The 18,259-nt window shown below is 39.8% G+C and overlaps 1 protein-coding gene across 1 annotated transcript in view; it reads left to right on the forward strand.

The window, feature by feature from the left end:
* Positions 1–18,259, forward strand: part of DNTT (DNA nucleotidylexotransferase) — a 65,952-nt gene that overhangs the window by 4,272 nt on the left and 43,421 nt on the right. The gene's annotated exons all lie outside the window — the stretch shown is intronic.

An 18,259-nucleotide genomic window follows, 5' to 3' on the forward strand; every position in this document is an offset into this window, starting at 1 on the left:
ACAATAGCCTAATATTGGGATGGGCAACTCATGGCCTATGTGTCATCTTTACCTCCTCCCTTGCCTTCTGTCCTCAGAGCCAATCTGCCAAGATTCTCCTTGGAAATATTTCCACATTTACCCTGCTGTCACTATAGCCAAGGCCCCCACTTGGTTCACTGATCAGCCTCTTGCTACTTCTCGGTAGTGAGATCCACCCCCAATCTCATCCCCATGCCTCCAGCTACTGACCCTTCTTAAGGACCTCAGAGAAATTTCCTTTCTTCTAGAACCAAGTACCAATGTCATTCATGCCTCACTGTGACTGAGTCTCCTTGATGGTCCATCTTATTCCTCACTAAGTCCCAGCAGGTGACCATCCCTTTAGTCAGACGGGCCATCAAACACTCTTTTCTCCTCATCAGTCACATGGCCCAGCTGCTAGTCAGAACCACCACCCAGAAGTGAAGAAGCAGATACACAAGGCCTTAGGAAATCAGGAGTCCAGGTAATTTTCATCAGTCAGGGCCATTATGGAGCCAAAGAGCAGGCAAGTGTGGAGAGGCAGTTTTCGGTCCAAGGAATGGGTGTATCAGAGATGTGGAAAGCTGAGATAACACTCATGGCCTCCAAGAGGTGAGGGTCTATGATATGGTTTGTCTGTGTCTCCACCAAAATCTCAACTTGAATTATATCTCTCAGAATTCCCATGTGTTGCGGGTGAGACCCAGGGGAAAGTAACTGAATCATGGGAGCTAGTCTTTCCCGTGCTATTCTTGCGGTAGGGAATAAGTCTCACTAGATTTGATGGGTTTATCAGGGGTTTCCACTTTTGCTTCTTCCTCATTCTCTCTTGCTGCTGCCGTGTAAGAAGTGCCTTTCACCCTCTGCCATTATTATGAGACCTCCCCAGCCATGTGGAATTATAAGTTAAATTAAACCTCCTTTTCTTCCCAGTCTCAGGTATGTCTTTTCAGCAGTGTAAAAATGGACTAATACACTCTATCTGCCCTATGTCCTCAGTAGCAAATGCTGTGGCTGTTGATTATCATTTTCTGTTACCTTTTATCTGATGAAGCTTAACTAGTCTCCCAGTCTTTCTACTTAGGCAGTCCATCTGGATTCAAAGGGTCCCCAAACAAAAGCAGAGCAGACTTGAGCAAATATTTTATGTTCTTAAATATTCCATTGTCTCCAATTCAATATATATTTGTGATCCCAATCCCATCATAAAGATATCATAAAGATTTCCCTTATCTCCAATTCAATGTATAAATTTAACGTGATCCCAATAAAAATACCAAGGGGATCCTCTCCCTCCTCCCAAGCCAGATCTAGACAACTTGGTTCTAATGTTTCTTTATAAAAATAAACAAGCAAGAATAGCCAAGAAACCCTTGAAAAAGAAAATCAAGGAATGGGAAGGGACTAGCCTTCCTAGACATTAAAGTACAGTATGAAGCCTCTCTAATAAAAACAGCATGGTATTGCTGCATGACCAATGGAAGTAATGAGAAAATATGTAGATAAATAGAAGATTATAAGCAAATTAAGCATATTATGAATGTGGCATATCTAATGAGGAAAAATAGGCTTTTCAATAAACAGTACAATTGCACAGCCATTGGGAAAAGTACAAAACTTAGATTCATACCTCAAATCACTTGCAAGAGTGAACTCCCAATGGATCAAAAATCTAAATGTAAAACATGAAGCCATAATATACCTGAAGAAAACACAGTTAAATTTCTTTATAACCTTATCTATGATTTAAAATCTAGAACTAATAAAAGAAAATCTTAATAAATTTAACCTGAGAAACATAAAAATTTTTTCATAGCAAAAAACACCATAAGCAGTATCAAAAGATAAAAGATAAATTGGGAGTCAAGAGTTGCATCATATATCACAGAACCAAAGGCTAGTATCTCCTTAATAGGTAGAGATCCTAAACTTTGAGATAAAAAAAAAAAAAACCAACTAGACAAAAAGTGGGCAAAACCATGAACATGAAAGGCAGGAGGACTTTAAATGGATGAAAAGTATGCTTAACCACACTCCTATTAAGAGAAAGATGATTATTATAATCATGCTGAAGAAATATTTCAGATAAGCAAAAATCTAAAAGTCTGATGATGCTGTTGTTAAGGCTGTGAGGAAAAGACACCCTTTGCTTGCAAAATGTTGTACTCCCCTAGGAGGGGATTTGGCAATGAGGTAGGAGGTGGGGCTTGGACACCAGACCAAATTGAGGACTGTATAAAACAAGTCAGGCTGGAAGCACCTCCCATGTCAGTTTACCATTGCCATGGCAACACCCAGAAGTTACCACCCTTTTCTCTGGCAATGACCTGACAACCTGGAAGTTACCACCCTTTTCCTAGAAATTTCTGCATAAACTACCCCTTAATTTGCATCTAATTAAAAGTGGATATAAATATGAGCGTAGCTCTGCCTCTCAGCCGCTACTCTGTGCACACCGTCTATAAGTAGTCCTGCTCTGCAAGGAGCAGTACTTCTGCTGCTGCTGTAGGCTGCCGCTTCAATACAAGTTGTTGTTCAACACTATTGCTGGCCCTTGAATTCTTTCCTGGACAAAGCCAAGGACCCTCTGGAGCTAAGCCCCGATTTTGGGCTTGTCTGTCCTACATCAGCAATACCTAATAAAATTACTTGAATTTACCTTATGACCCAAGCAACCTCAATTCTAGGAACCTATCCTGAAGATACACCTACATATGCAACATCTGCACACATTTATTGCAGTTTTATTGGCAATAGCAAAAGATCAGAAACACCTAAATGTCTAGCAATGGGAGACTGGTTGAATACATTTTGTGTATTCACATACACACATACACAGGCACTTGTTATTGCAACAATAAACACCGGAAGGGTAAATCAGAAGCTAATGAAAGTAGTCACTCATGGGAGGCAGAAGGGAGCTGGAAATAGTGGGGACGTGATAGGGATTAGATAGATTCTCTGGATCTATCTTTTTTTTTTTTTTTTTTTTTGAGACAGAGTCTCATTTGTCACTCTGGCTGGAGTGCATCAGGCTCACTGCAGCCTCAACCTCCTGGGTTCAAGTGATCTTCCTACCTCAGTGCCCGAGTAGCTGGGACCACAGGCAGACACCACCATGCCCAGCTACTAGTTTGTGATTTTTGTAGAGATTGGGTCTCACCACGCTGCCCAGGCTGGTCTCAAATTCCTGGGCTCAAGTGATCTGCCCGCCTTGGCCTCCCAAAGGTGTGATTACAGGCATGAGCCACCGTGCCCTGCCTGGATCTATCTTTTTATTAAGTTTTGTCTTTTAAACTAGGTAACCGTTTGACATAAACAAAAAAAAAAATTAAGGCAAAGAAAAAAAGGCAAATCTTAAGGACAAAAATGAACTTAGATGGTAACATATCACAGAGGAGAGAATTATTTCAAGTGACTCTTGAACACAGTCCTCTGAGCATTCTCTGTGAAACTTATTCTAAGAATAAAAATAACTGCAAAGAAATCTTGAACTTTACTCAGTATTTTTATTTTTAGTAGTAAAACTATGGGTTTTGCTGTTTGAAGTGAAATTTTGTATATGGTATGAAAAATTAGTAGGAATGAAGATTTTTGGTATAAGAGAAAAAAGTAAAAATATAAAATCAAAGAAAAAACGTGGTAATTTCAAATTTAATGGAAAATATCAATCTGAACTTATGATTTTTCTAGCACTGGACACTGAAAAGTCATAGAAGTAATGACGGTCCAAATTTTACATGCATCAAATATGTTCAATTACAAATATAGTAAGAAAAGGATTCTCCACTAAAAGGAACCAGGATCTCATTGAAGAAAGGGTTGATTTCAGGGAAAATAGAAGGTGAACCTGGACTACCTTGTGCCATAAAAGTAGTCACCCATGGGAGCAAAAGGAGCTGGAAATAGTGGAGAAGTGATTGGAATTAGATAGATTCCCTGGATTTTTTTTAAGACAAGTTCTCACTTGTCACTCTGGCTGGAGTGCAGTGGCGCCATCATGACTCACTGCAGCCTCAGTCTCAATCTCCTGGGCTCAAGCAATCCTCCCACCTCAGCACCTGAGTAGCTGGGACCACAGGCACGCACCACCATGCCCAGCTAATGTGGTGCAGATCTTTGAAAGAGGCACATAAGAGCAGATCCTTGAAAGAGAGTCCAGTAGACAATTTTGGGACAATTTGAGCATTTATAAAAAATGACTGTAATTTATTTTAAAACATGGAAAAAATAAAAATCCACTAGTCCATAAAAACATAACCAAAAAACAAAGTCATTTGCCAACACTGAAGGTAACTATTCTGTCAGCTTTTTAATTGAAAATGTAAAAAATTAAATCAGTTGGAAATTAAAGAAGAATAAAGCAATTTTCCTGATGTTTTTAGGAGAAATTAAAAATCCTCAATTTTCACAGAATGCTAGCTAATAAATGTAGAATGAATGATAGAATTAGAAAACTACCATTTTGCAACCCCAAATGAAGAATTTATTTAGGCAAGGATCATCAATTAATGCTAAAACCAGTAGGTAAAATGTTGTTGGGGAGCATCATATCCTTATGACATCACAAGGTATCAAAGTCCCATGCCCGAGGCTGCTGGCTGATTGCAAAGCTGACCTTTACAGAGTTGACAGCTGACTGGTACTCACGTGATCAAATTCAGCATTATCCATATTGCTTCCTGATGCAAAATGAAGTACATCTCACCTATGAAATATCTCAATTTAATCAACTTTTAAATCTAGCTTCCAGCTTATACAGAGTGAACATATAATGAATCATCCAAAGTAGGGCATCTCTGGGAGTGAAAGAAGACTTAACCAACAATTATAGCAGGACTGCAGGTGTAAACAGAGAGGACATTCCTAGGCAAACTGGAATGTGAGATCCTGCTAGGTTTATAGGAAATAAAGGGGATACAGGAACACGTTGAACAGCATTAAGAGAAAACAGTTATAATAATTTAAAAATCCAGATGTAGAAATTCTACAAGACTAACACTTGGTCTTCTTAATGTTAGAAGACCAAGAATGCTAGATGGTATTAGGGAATTGTTAATGTTCTTAGGTATGGTAATGGTACCATGATAATGTAGAGGAAGATCCTTATTCGGATACTTTTGGGAGGTGCACACTGATGAATGTAAGGTTTAAGTGTCATGATGTCTACAACTAATTTTCAAATGGTTCAAAAAAATGTTAGCAATGATCAAAGTTGGGTGATGAGTGTAAGGGTATTCATTGTACCAGTCTTTCAACTTTGCTACATATTTGAAATTTTCATGTAAGAGTTTTAAAAATGGCAGGACTTGAAATGTCTCTAACCTTCAACCCTTTCCAGAGAGCCATCTGGGATATTGGAACTGCCTGGTGCCCCAGGCCTCCTCATCAGTGCTCTTTCCATCAAGGAAGAATCCTGGCTGGGGCCCTCCTGTCATAGTCATCTCATCTCCCAAATATTGTGCCAATCTTGACCATTTTCTTATTTCTCGTGGCCTGTCCAAATCTCACTCACCATCAAGGCCCACTTTCTTTTGGAAGCTTTTCCTATTTCCTTCTAGTCCACTTGGGCCTCTACTCTGATCTCCTCTATCTCCCTGTCTTTTGACCATAGTTTTGACTTATTTTTCATAAGTATATATCCTGTTACCATGATAAAATTATAAACATCCCCGTGAAACGACTATATTCTATTTCTTTGGTCTTTCTCTGTGGCAAGCACAAAACTGGACCATTCTTTGTATAGAATAAATATGTTCTGAATTAAATGTGGAAGTTATTTAAAAACATCAACAAAAAAATACTTGTGAGATGCAACTACTTTTCAAACTCAGGAACTGAATTGATGTTGAAAATCATTGAAATTCTAATAGTTTACCTATGCCGAATGGAGAACTACATGGCCATGGAAGCCCTGCTTTCCAATCACAGTATTTCTTTCAACTGAGCCTGGTCATAAACTAAGAGTCCTTTTCAAAACGTGTTCAGGAAGTCACTGCTAAGTACCCAGAGCAGACAGTCCAGCAGAAATGTATTTGTCAGACTGTCCAAAGAGAAGAGTAAGGAATCAAACTTCCATCTCCTAGAACTCACCATCTGTCATTAACGCCGGTACTACGGTCTCTTTCATATTGTCTTTCTGACTCCACTTGCACGTCTTACCTACCTCCAAACTCTACTTCTAGTCCCCTAACTGTCCAAACGGATCCCTGGACTCTCCAGGCTTCATCAGCATTTCCTTTACTATCATCCCTGGAACAGCCTCCATTGGACGATGGTATCCCCTGCAGTATGGGACCCAGATTCCCTCGGCTTCAAAGTGCTGTGATATTGGACTACATTTTATGCCCAGCATTCAGTCATAATTTGACAGATCTGGAATAGGCCTTCGAGAGAGAGCTGCCAGATTCAGCAAATAAGAATACAGGATGCCTAGTTACACTTTAGATAAACAATGCTTTTTCAGTAAAAGCACATCCCAAATATTGCATAATGTCCTGTCCTTCATCTGGGAAACCACGAGGAGAAAACCAAGGCCCAGAGAGTGAACTGACTTGCAAAAGTCCATTTTAGAGAAAAACCCCAAGCCAGAAAAAAACAGGAGCAGAAAGAACTAAGATCTCCTTACTCCTGACCCATGTATAATGTTTTTTGTGTGTGTATGTGTAAAAACAACAATGTCTGTGGTCAAGATGTGTTGAATCAGTACAAGGAAGCAAATTTCTCATGAAAAAAAAATTTTGTACATGTTTTCTATTAATTATTTAGCCAAATAATTTGGGCCTCTAGGATGAAATGGCTTAAGGAAATTCTCAGATCTCCAACCTGAGATTATCTGAGTGGAATAATTCAAATTCCTTCTTAAGAAATGGCAAACCAAAGACTGGACAGACTGGAAATATCAAAGAATGTATGTGGAGCTGGAGCGAGGGAACTGAATGCGTCACTACCATCCTTCCAGACCACGACTGCCAATCTGTGTGATTTCAACGTTCTGCTTTTTTACAAATGAGAAGACCCGGTATATAAAGTGTAACAAATATTTATAGAAAGCCACTTTTTATGAAGAAATCTTTTTGGATATTCTATAACATTACTGTCTTTCAAATCAATAAGTAACTGGCTAATATTCCAATAGAAAAATGAGCAAAGAACACAAAAGGTTAATTCACAAGAGAAGAGATCCAGATGGCTGATAAAAATATAAACTAGCTCACAATCCCACTAAACCAAAGAAACGCAAATTAAACCAAGTATAAAATACCACTGATTTTTTAACCTACCAAAGTAAGCTTTTAAAAAGTTATAAAATTCAGGTTTGGCAAAGGCATTGTTAAATGGGTGCTCTTGCCACTGACGGGACAACAAATTGATAGAAACTTCCTAGAAGGCAGTTTGGTTCTAGGTATCAGGATTCTTAAAATGTTCATATGCTTAAAAGAAAAATATAAAATTTTATTAATTTTTCCTAAGTGTAGAATTATTTATACCAGTATAGAATTAGAAACGATGTAAACATTCAACAATAATATAATAACTTCATAAATTATGATATAGCCATAAGTGGAATGCTCTGCAGCCATTAAAAACAGTGTTTTCAAATAATCTATAACCATATAGGAAAATCTTCACAATGGACCCAAAAAAAAAAAAAAAAAAAAGGGCAGGGCCTGAAACTGTCCATATAGTTTGATTCAGGTTTTATAATCTCACACACAAACACAAAGGAAAACACACTGATACATTAAGTCTAAGTGTGATTCTCTCTGGGTGATTATCATATCCACTTAAAAAATGTTCCTAAATTTAAAGAATCTTAAAATCTTAAGATCTTTGGATTTATTTTTAAATTACAGTAAAAATTGGAAACATACTTTGTGTACAGGTAAAATATAACTGCTTTGTATAAGTTCCTTACAGCTGCCATAACAAATGACCACAGATATGGTGACTTAAAAAAACAGAAATTTATTGTCTCACAGTTCTGGAGACCAGAAGTCTGAAATCAAGGTGTCAGTAGGGCCATGCTTCCTCCAAAGGCTCTGGAGAAGAATCCTTCTTTGTCTCTTCCAGCTCCTTGTGGCTCCAGCCACTCCTTGGCTTGTGGCTGCATACCTCAAATCCCTGCCTCTGTCTTCACATGGTCTTCTCACTTCTTTCCAAGTCTCTCCTCTGTGTTGCTTATCAGGACATTTGTTACTGAATTTAGGGCCCACCCACTTAATCCAGGATAATCTCAAATTGGCATCCTTAATATAATCAAATCTGCAAATACTCGCTTTCCAAAAAATGTCACATTCACAGGTTCTAAGTGTTAGGCAGTAGACTTATCTTTTGGAGGACTATCATTCAACCTGGGGTAGGAAGTGGGACTGGACTCTGGAGGCGGGGCTCTGACACCAGACCAAATTGAGGGACTAGCTAAAACAGGTGCGTGGCAGAAGCACCTCCCGCTAAGGCACGCCCAACAGTGTGCTGTGTCAGTTTACAGTTGCCATGGCAACACTCAAAGGTTACTGCCCCTTTCCATGGCAATGACCTGACAACCTGGAAGTTACCATCCTCATCCTAGAAATTTCTGCATAAACCGCCCCTAAAAGTGGGCATAAATATGAATGCTGCACTATCTCTGAGCTGATGCTCTGGGCACACTGCCTATGGCGTAGAACCTCTGCTGCTGCTGTACACCGCTGCTTCAATAAAAGTTGCAGTTTAACACCACTGGCTCACCCTTGAATTCTTTCCTAGGTGATGCCAAGAAGGCTCCCAGGCTAAGCCCCAATTTGAGGGCTTGCCTGTCCTGCATCAAACCCGCTATATACTGTAAGATGGTAGTTTTACTTACAAATGTCAAACATATAAAAAATATTTGTGTTTCATTTAGGACTCTTTTAACTGCAAGTAACAGAAAGCCCAACTCAGGCTGGATTAAAAAAGAAAGGAAATTGTTGGTATATCCAAATGTGCTGCATCTGAGCAGGCTGCAGAGTTTAGGAACCAAACGCTATGGCTAGGACCATTTTTTTCACTCTCTGTGAGTCGTAGCTAATTTATTCCTTAAAGGTGGCCAGCTGGCTCTGGCTCAGTGTGCTGCTGGATCTAGCTCATATCAACTATTCAGAGAAAATTGTTAAATTTTCAGAAAGTTTGTGAATCTATTTTTAACACAGCCATTATTTGAAAACAATAAATTATATAAGATTATAATTCAATAAATTATATTTTTAAAATGTTATAAATATGCAAAATTCATGTCTTCCTATTTTACATTTTATATTTTCTATGCTGTTGAGGTGAGTTTCATCTACTGTACTTATGTCTACAATGGAAATACTATAATGGTCATCAACATTATGTTAGAGCTTGAAATCAGCATGATGGAAGTGTTTCCACCACACGAGTTGGCAAATGCTACAAATCAGAGTTGTTTTTTGAGAGCCAGTTGTTAAATACTCACCACCACCATTCCAGCTGCCCTGGACTCACAGCCCCTCAGGTTCAAGTACAGCAGGATAGAGATGGCACCCTCAAAAGTAATGAGATTCACCCTGATTGGATATTTTGTCTGACTTTCCATCTCTGAGCCAAACACCAAAGCCAGAGGGAAAGTAATACCCTATCCTCCATCCTAGAGCTAGGTTAGTACACACCCAAGCCTATATATTTAGGGTGATCACTCCATGACTATCAGGAGATGTCACTGGAAGAAGGGAAAAATGGCTGCTGGGGAAACGTCAAAGTATATCCACCATAGTTGTCAAGCAGTAGCTTACACATGGTCTCAAGGGCTCCTTCTTTCATTCCTCATTGATAAGAGGCATGTGGTTCTGGACCAATGAAGCTCTGGTAAATGGGGTGAGATGGGCAGGTTCTGGTGCAGATCTCTTCCCCATAACCCCCAACCTCTCTTTTTGGTGGGATGATGTCCCCACTCTCTTCTCCCTCAGGCCTGTTTTTTTTTAATGCTCACAGCTTGGCTCCAACTTAGATGAATGGAGCATGCATTTATAGGTTGTGTAGGTTCCTGAGATTTTTTAAAACATGAATTTATTTCTTCCTTTTGAGGGGTTCCTAGTCAAATGGAGGAGACATATACAAATAAATAATAACCAAATGATGTAAAGTGTGCTTTCACAGACATATGGAAAAGCTGCACTGGGGAAGTTCAGAAAATTAGGGACAGACTCCCAGACAAGAGGACATAAGTGAGCTGGACCTTTACATCCAAATAGGAGGTTTCCTGTGTGGCTAGAGGAGCACAGAGAAGATGTTCCATTCCAAAGGAACTCAGAGAGCTAAGGTACGACAAGGTCACCTGGGTTCCTTTACTCCACCCTTTTTCCAACACCCTAGACACCCTAGAAAGATTTCCCTTCCTCTCTCACTCTCTTTACCATTCTGAGCCAAAATAGAACCCAAACATGGGAGCGACACAAAAGCACTGCTGAATGCAGACTGGTGTGGAGGATGAAGAACATGCCCAGGCTTTAAACTGAACACGCAAAGAGCCTGGGCCATTGGAAGGACCCACAGGCACCTTGGAAATCCCCAGCTGCCTCCACCACGACATCAGGTGAAATCCATTCCTCTTCCAGTATAAGCATTCAAGGCCAACCATTCCTTGCTTTGTTAGCTTTTCTTTTTGGCTCAATTACTGTATCAGCACAGAATCATTTTCTATTTTCATCTCCAGGGCAGACGTTTCTCCAACAGTCTTTTGAGCCTGGGGACCAAAACACCATTTATAGCTTTGCTTCTATGGGAAGAAGTGCTTTTAAGTACCAAACAACTGACTTACAAATAAATGATTAAACTCAACTGCCCTTAAGCAATGAGCTTCCTGTAATGTTTTGCACAGTTCAGTGCCAAAGGCTAATGTGTGTGTGTATGTATGTGTGTGTGTTTTAACATTTCTAAATACGGGCGCCAGGTGTTGCATTTTCAGACTGACCGAGTGTAACTTTTTTCTTCTTAAAGCAACAGAGTCTTTTTTTTTAGTGAACATGTATCTGTTTAAAAGAAAAGGTGAAAGAAATGGCAGGGGCCACAAAAGAAAAGCAACACTGAAACTTTAGTGGAGAAAGATATATTTGCACAATATAAGAAAAGAGGTTAACTTATTTTTAAAACTTTATTATTACAGATTAAGGCAAGCCTGCAACCATAGGGAAAGTTCAGAGATCAAAGCCTCCTGCACAGCTTGGTTTTACTTTGAGTCCAGCAACCCAAAGAGATCTCCACGATGAGGTTTCTAGTCTCTTTCAAAGCAAGCCCAGATGAACAAAAATTTTAAAAGCACGCTGTGAAGATAGTACATAAACTGTGTCCCCGATAAATCAGTATCAGGGTGACCCCATCAGAAGGAGTGACCATGCAAATTGCTTTTTTGCATCAAAAGAAGACGACAGGGCTTAGTGCTTGATTCGTTTCAATCTCCCACTCCTTGATTCCTGTTTCTTTTCTACACCCTTGACTGATCTTCTGTTCTCAGTCTTTTCGTTTCTCTCTCACTTCCTCTAACAGCAGGATATGATATAGTGAGAATTAATACTCCCAAACAAAAAAAAATTAACTATAGTTTTTTTTATCCTTTCAAAACAAAACCATTTCTTTACTGCTGTTCTTTCAAGATTCATGATGTTTGTGTATACTGGCATGATGAAGCATTTTTCCCTGCATGCATTGGTATATGATTTTTCTATATCCCTGAATGGTAGGTATTTTAATAATACTGATAACTATCAAATTTTTTAAAACTTGCTTGTGGCCAGGCATGGTGGCTCATGCCTGTAATCCCAGCACTTTGGGAGGCCGAGGTGGGTGGATCACCTGAGGTTAAGAGTTCGAGACCAGCCTGGCCAACATGATGAAACCACATCTTTACTAAAAATACAAAAAATAAGCCGGGCCTGGTGGCAGGCGCCTGTAATCCCAGCTACTCGGGAGGCTGAGGCAGGAGAATCACTTGAACCCAGGAGGCAGAGGTTGCAGTGAGCCGAGATCAGGCCACTGCACTCCACAGTGAAACTTCATCTCTAAATAAATTAATTAATTTAATTTAATTAAAACATAAAAACTTGCTTGTGTTTTTGAACAAAGTCCAATATTTCATGGAGAGCAGGACTGGCTATGTATGCTGTGAGATCCAGTGTAAAATGAAGATGTGAGTCCCCTTCTTCAAATTGTGAGACAAGGTGAGAGTCTTCTGAATGTAGGGCCCTCTGTGACTGCACAGGTCCAGGTCCATGGAGCGGGCTCTGTGGGTGGGTTTTTATTCATGAGAGCACACACACACGGACACACGTACAATTCTCTAGACTAGTATAGAATTAACCAAAATTCACCATGAAAATTAAATCACGTGACCCCCATCAAAAAGGCTAAAGTATCCTGTGCTGGTTTCCAGTATACTTCCTGAGAATTCACTTACCATCATTGACAGAGAGAAAATATTGTTGTAATTCATTACAGCACCAGGACCAACTGATGAGTGGGGTGTTTTGGGTAACTCGTTTTCAAATTTTTAAAACTTAATAAGCATACGCAAAATGTGCTCGACAGAAAAGGAATTTTAGAGCCACCTTTCCCTCAGGGCTGGGAGCATTTGTAATACTGTGTGTGGAGGGCTCCAGCGCAGGGAACCATGATTGACAGCAGCCACCATGTTATGGATGGATGACCAGATTGATGTATTGATAAGGCCAGGCTTGCAGAAGAGAACTCTGAAGAGCAGGTTTTTCTGGTTCCAACAAATTAAATCACAGTCACATTTTTCTTCAATTAGTGACCCATATCTGTTTTCACTTTCTCCCAATCCTTCTGCTGGTCCCATGGATGCCCCCTCCCCCTTAAGCCCCCACTCATTGTCCCCACCCCTTGTCACCTGGACACTTTTCCTTCCCCTGTGATAATGGAGTCATCATCCCATGTCCTTTCTTGCAAACTTGACAGGGTATTAGAGGCATCTTCTTCCTCCTAGGCTTCTGTTGCCTTTGAAGTGAGGTAGAGCATTTGTCTGTGGGATGGGGAAGAGTGAGTGTCCAGATTCCAGTTGCACCTCTCGATTGCAGACAATTTCTACTGCATCTCCCAAGGGCAAACACAAGTCACCATCATGAATTTACACTTTGTTCTCAATTGCCCACTCCAACCTCCTATCTAGAGTCACATAAGCATGAGAAATGAGTGTTGTCTCATTCAATCTTTATAATCCTTTGGGCACAGATGAGAAAAAGGCTTTGGAGAGGTTAAATAACTATTAATAAGAAGAGGGATTGTGATTCAATCACTGCATTAACTGACTCTCACCATTGTTCTGTACTGTCCACAAAACTTTGCTATAAATTATAAAACAAAAGTTTAACTAGATAATCATTATATATACAAGATTCTAAATAAGCTAATTCACTCTCCCTATGGTTTCCTATTTTCTACCTCCTTCCAGATCATTCTTCCAGGTGCGGCCTCAGCTCCCTTTCCCTCGAAACCCAGTGGATGATTCTAACTTCCCGGTCACCTCTTCCTTTGCTACCAACCCCCCACTGCCACTCAGATGCTGTCAGAAAACACATTTAACCAAACTAAAACTAGCAAACCTAGAATACTCCCCAGCAAGGAGAAAGAAGCTAATCATCTTCAAAGAAGCTGAAAGGATTTCAAGAATGGTGAAACATTCACAAATCTAGAATTGTGTTGTAGAAGTTAACTGGCAATGCTGTACCACCTTGTAAAAATTCAGATAACAGCTCATGTGCCTGTAGTCCTGTACAGTCTATAAAGCACCAATGCACTTTAACTGCACAGCATATTATGGCATAGATGCCATTATTAGGTCCATTTTTACAGAGGCGAAAGCTGAGGCACACAGCAGTTGCATGACTTCCCCACAATTAGTCAATATGAGAAGTGAAGTCAGGTTTTCTAACTTAAGAGCCTGTGTTCTTTCCACTCTCCCACACAGCTATTTGTTGAATTAAATTTTCAGATCAATGCACTTTTATTTCTTCTTTTTCCAAATAACAACAGATACAATTCAGAAAGAGCTAAGAGCCTCGTCTAACATTCTGCAGCTTAGACATCCTCCTGCTGCCAAATTTAGAAGTCATGGACCTTCGTGTATTCTTTCAAAAGTTAACTAGGTTTTAAATAAGTGGAGAAAATATGGATTATTTAATAAAAGAATCTAGGACAAGTAGGAAGCTACTTGGGGGAAGAGAAACTTGGATCCAATACCTCACTTGTTACACAAAAATAAATTCCAGTGGATTAAAGATTTAAATGTGAAAATAAATCCCTAAAAAACCTAGAAGAGAACATCATTCCCATCCCTCACCATCCCACTCCACCCCATCCCACCCGCTGCTGCTTAGGGTTTAGAATCTCTGAGTGGGAAAGGGCTAAGTATGACACAAACAGAGAAGCCATAAAGAATAAGATTGATATATTTGACTACATTTAAAAGATCTGCATGTTTAAAAGGCACCACCATTAACCAAGTCAGAAGTCAGAAAACAAATCGGGGGAAGTATTTGAAACCTATACGCAGGAAGAAGACTAATTTTGTCATATATAAGCAAATCACACAAATCAATAAGGAAACACACACACCCAATAAAAAATATGCAAAAGATAGAAAGGATGGTTTATAGAAATACTCGTAGCCCTTAAATAGTTGAAAAGATGCACAACCTCACTCTTATTGAAGAAAAAGCAAATGAAAACTCCACTGGGATAGCTTCTTCTACATTTCATATTTGCAAGCAACCCAAAGTTTGACAGTACAGCATGTGTGATGAGCGTGAGACAACGGGCCCATCACCTCTCCGGTGTGTAATCTGAGTGTAAACTGGTACATCGTCAATGGAGAGCAATTTGCAGATTGGCAATAGCTATACAAACTTAAATGCACATATAGAGGATTTAAGCAAATTATCTGTCATCAAAAGCCATCAAGTATAAATGATAGAACTTGGATTTGACTCCAAACCCCATGCTATTGGCACAGTCCAGAGCTGGAAGACTACACAACCAGAGCAGCCTCTACCTACACATTAAACAGCTATTTAATATGTACCTATGAATGCAAATAACATTTTCCATTTTTAATATTTAAATTTTTCTATAGATTTAGGGGGTGTAAGTGTTGTTTTGTTACATGGATATAATGCATAGTTATAAAAAGTCCAGGCTTTTAGTGTAGCCATTACCTAAATAGTATATATTGTACTCATTCAGTAATTTTATAATATCTCCCCCTCTGTCCCACACCCTTCCAAGTATCCAATGTCTATTATTCCACTCTTTAGGTCCATGTGTACACAAGATTTAGCTCCCACTTATAAGTGAGAACATGCAGTATCTGACTTTCTGTTTCTGAGTTATTCACTTAAGATAGTGGCTTCCAGTTCCATCCATGTTGCTGCAAGAGACATAATTTCATTCTTTTTTTCGTGGCTGAGTAGTATTCCGTTGTATATATTATATATATCACATTTTCTTTAACCAATCATCCGTTGATGAACACTTAGGTTGATTTCATATCTTTCCTGTTGTGAATAGTTCTGCAACAAACATACCATTGTAACACATTCAATTTTTAAAAACAGACTTATTTTTTAGAGCAGTTTTAGGCTCACAGCAAAATTGAGCAGAAGGTAAAGAGATATCTCACACACCTTGTGCCGTTACAAATGCATAGCCTCCCCCATTCCCAACGTCCCCCACCAGAGTGGTACATTTGTTACAATCGGTGAACCTACGCTGATACATCATTGCCACCCAAATTCCGTAGTTTACACAGGAGGGTTCGCTTTTGGTGTTGTATGCTCTATGGGTTTGGGTAAACGTATAATGACCATTATAAGTGTCATACAGAGTAGTTTCACTGCCCTAAACATCCCCTGTGCTCTGCCTAGACATCCCTCAACTTCTTTAATTTTCATGATAAAATTGGAAGAAAAGTGTTTATTATGTATGTTTTATGTATGAAGAGACTGCAGCTCAGAGAGGTTAAGTTTATTGCCCACAGCCATATAGCTGCTAAGTGGCAAAACCAGGCTCAAAGCCAGGGCTAGCCTTTCTTTCTACAGAACTGCTGCCTCCAACAGCTGCCTCTGCCCTGAGCATGCTGCCCTCTAGAATCCGAAAAGCTCTGTAGGCGGAGGGACTCGTGTTACAAGATGCTGGTCCTCAAGATTTGTTGGTCAAATGAATGAATGGTGTAATTCTGATGTTTGCCTTTGCAGATAAAGAGAATGCTGCCTTTTTTCTGCACAAAGAAAAACAATTACAAAGCAGAAAACAAAGCAGTGAAGGCTAAAAGGAATATTAAAATTTTCTGAAATAAAGTTAGTTATTCACAGTAAAATACTCCAGACTTTCTCCAACAGGGCCTTTGCTTTATAACCCAGAGGACTTTTAGGATAGAAAATACTGACACCAAATGGTGACAAGTAGAACTCCCATGTCTGGGACAATAGAAACATCTGAAATGAACTCTGCTCTGTCTGGCCGGCTCACTGAATGACTGCACTAGTTCCCAGAAAAATTGTCTTGTCAACAGCGCTCAACAAGTTTCATTTTGCCGCATTTCCCACACTTGTATGTCAGGATTTGCTCCCAAGAAGCTGGTATTCCTTCTCTGCCACCAGAATCCCAGAACACGCCAGGTGCAGCCCACTGTTGGCTGCACTCTTAAGTCCTAGTTTTCTCTGCCTTGGTCTACAGTGCGTGAATGTGCATATCCACATATGCACATGCAAATGGATGTATGCATGTGTATATTCATAAACTCATGTTTCAGGGCCCAAAATCCCTTACCTTTCCTTATGTATACAGAGAAAATGTGAGCTTTGTTATTTTGTCTATAGAAGAGCTGATTTACTTTCTTCTTGCTGGGATGTGGGAAAAGAACTAAAGCTTAGTTCCATCTTGCCATTTCAGTCCAATTCAATAGTTTTAACTGTCCCATCAGATAATTCAGTTTTCTCTGCTTTGATAACTTCAGGAAATGTAATATCTTTCAAAGTTCTGTCCCTTCCCTTCAAGATGGTATCCGGGTACATGGGAGACGCATGTGGCTATTTGTCTTTGTGGCATTGTAGAACACTGTCTCATGGGTTGGCTGGTGAAGTGGAGCTGGTACTCAACAGGGAGAAAATACGTTCCAATGCCCTGCTTTCTGCCATCTGGCAAGGGCTTGGTGGTGCAAGTTTGAGTTGTCCAGACTATAGAGGAAAATGCCCCACCAATTAAAAGTAGTTGTTTAATTTAACAAACCCAAATATCAATAGAGAGTAGGGAAGGAGTCTATGCCTCTCTATCTTTTTAGCTTTACATGAAGGAGGACAACTGGAGTTATCCATCTCAGCCGTGCTCAACAAATATTCTAAACCAGTGGTTTTTCAAGGTCGGTGGCACAGGAGGATAACTATGGAGTTTGTAAAAAACATGAATACTCATCCCCACCCCCACCCTTTGGGATTCAGATTCTATTAGTGTGCAATGGAGCCTGTTCACTGATATTTTAAAAACTCAGGTAGTTTATTGTGTAGCCAGGGTTGTGAACCAAAGTTCTACATAGAGAACAAATATTTATGTAACAATGTATTCATGTAACAGGCAAACCGGTTTTTTGTTTGTTTGTTTTTGCTTTGTATCCATTGCTCTGGACCGAATGTTTGTTTCATCCACAAATTCACATGTTTTTGCCTTAATCTCCCATTTGAGATTAGGTGTATTTGGAGTTATACCTTTGGGAGTAATTAGGACATGAGTGTGGAGCCCTCCTGAACGGGATTAGTGCCCTTAAAGGAAGAAACACGAGAGAGATGATCTCATTCCCCACCATGTGAGGATACAGCAAGAAGGTGGCCATCTGCAAACCAGAGCTAGTGCCCTCCCCAGGAAACTTTTCAGCTGGCACTTTGATGTTGAATTTCCCAGACTCTAGAATGGAGAGAAATAAACTTCTCTGGTAATTTTGTTACAGCATCCCGAAGTGACTAAGACACCCTGGTGATCTGGGAGACTCCAATGTGTGGAATTTACCTAGTTTTCCTCTAAGAGCTGCCAGCCTCCTCTTGGATTTTCCTGGCACTCTTCCCCTTCTCTCCCTGTGCCCTCCTCCTAAGTTATCTAAGGCAAACCTCTTCCTCCAGTAGAAGTTCTTTCTGTTGGACACTCTTCTGCCCTTTCTAATAGAGCTGAGATTTACTAGTAGTACATAGGTTTACTTCTGCTGAGAATAAGTAACCTG

This window comes from Gorilla gorilla, chromosome 8, assembly GCF_029281585.2.
Source record: "Gorilla gorilla gorilla isolate KB3781 chromosome 8, NHGRI_mGorGor1-v2.1_pri, whole genome shotgun sequence".
In the NCBI taxonomy this organism is placed as follows: Eukaryota; Metazoa; Chordata; class Mammalia; order Primates; family Hominidae; genus Gorilla; species Gorilla gorilla.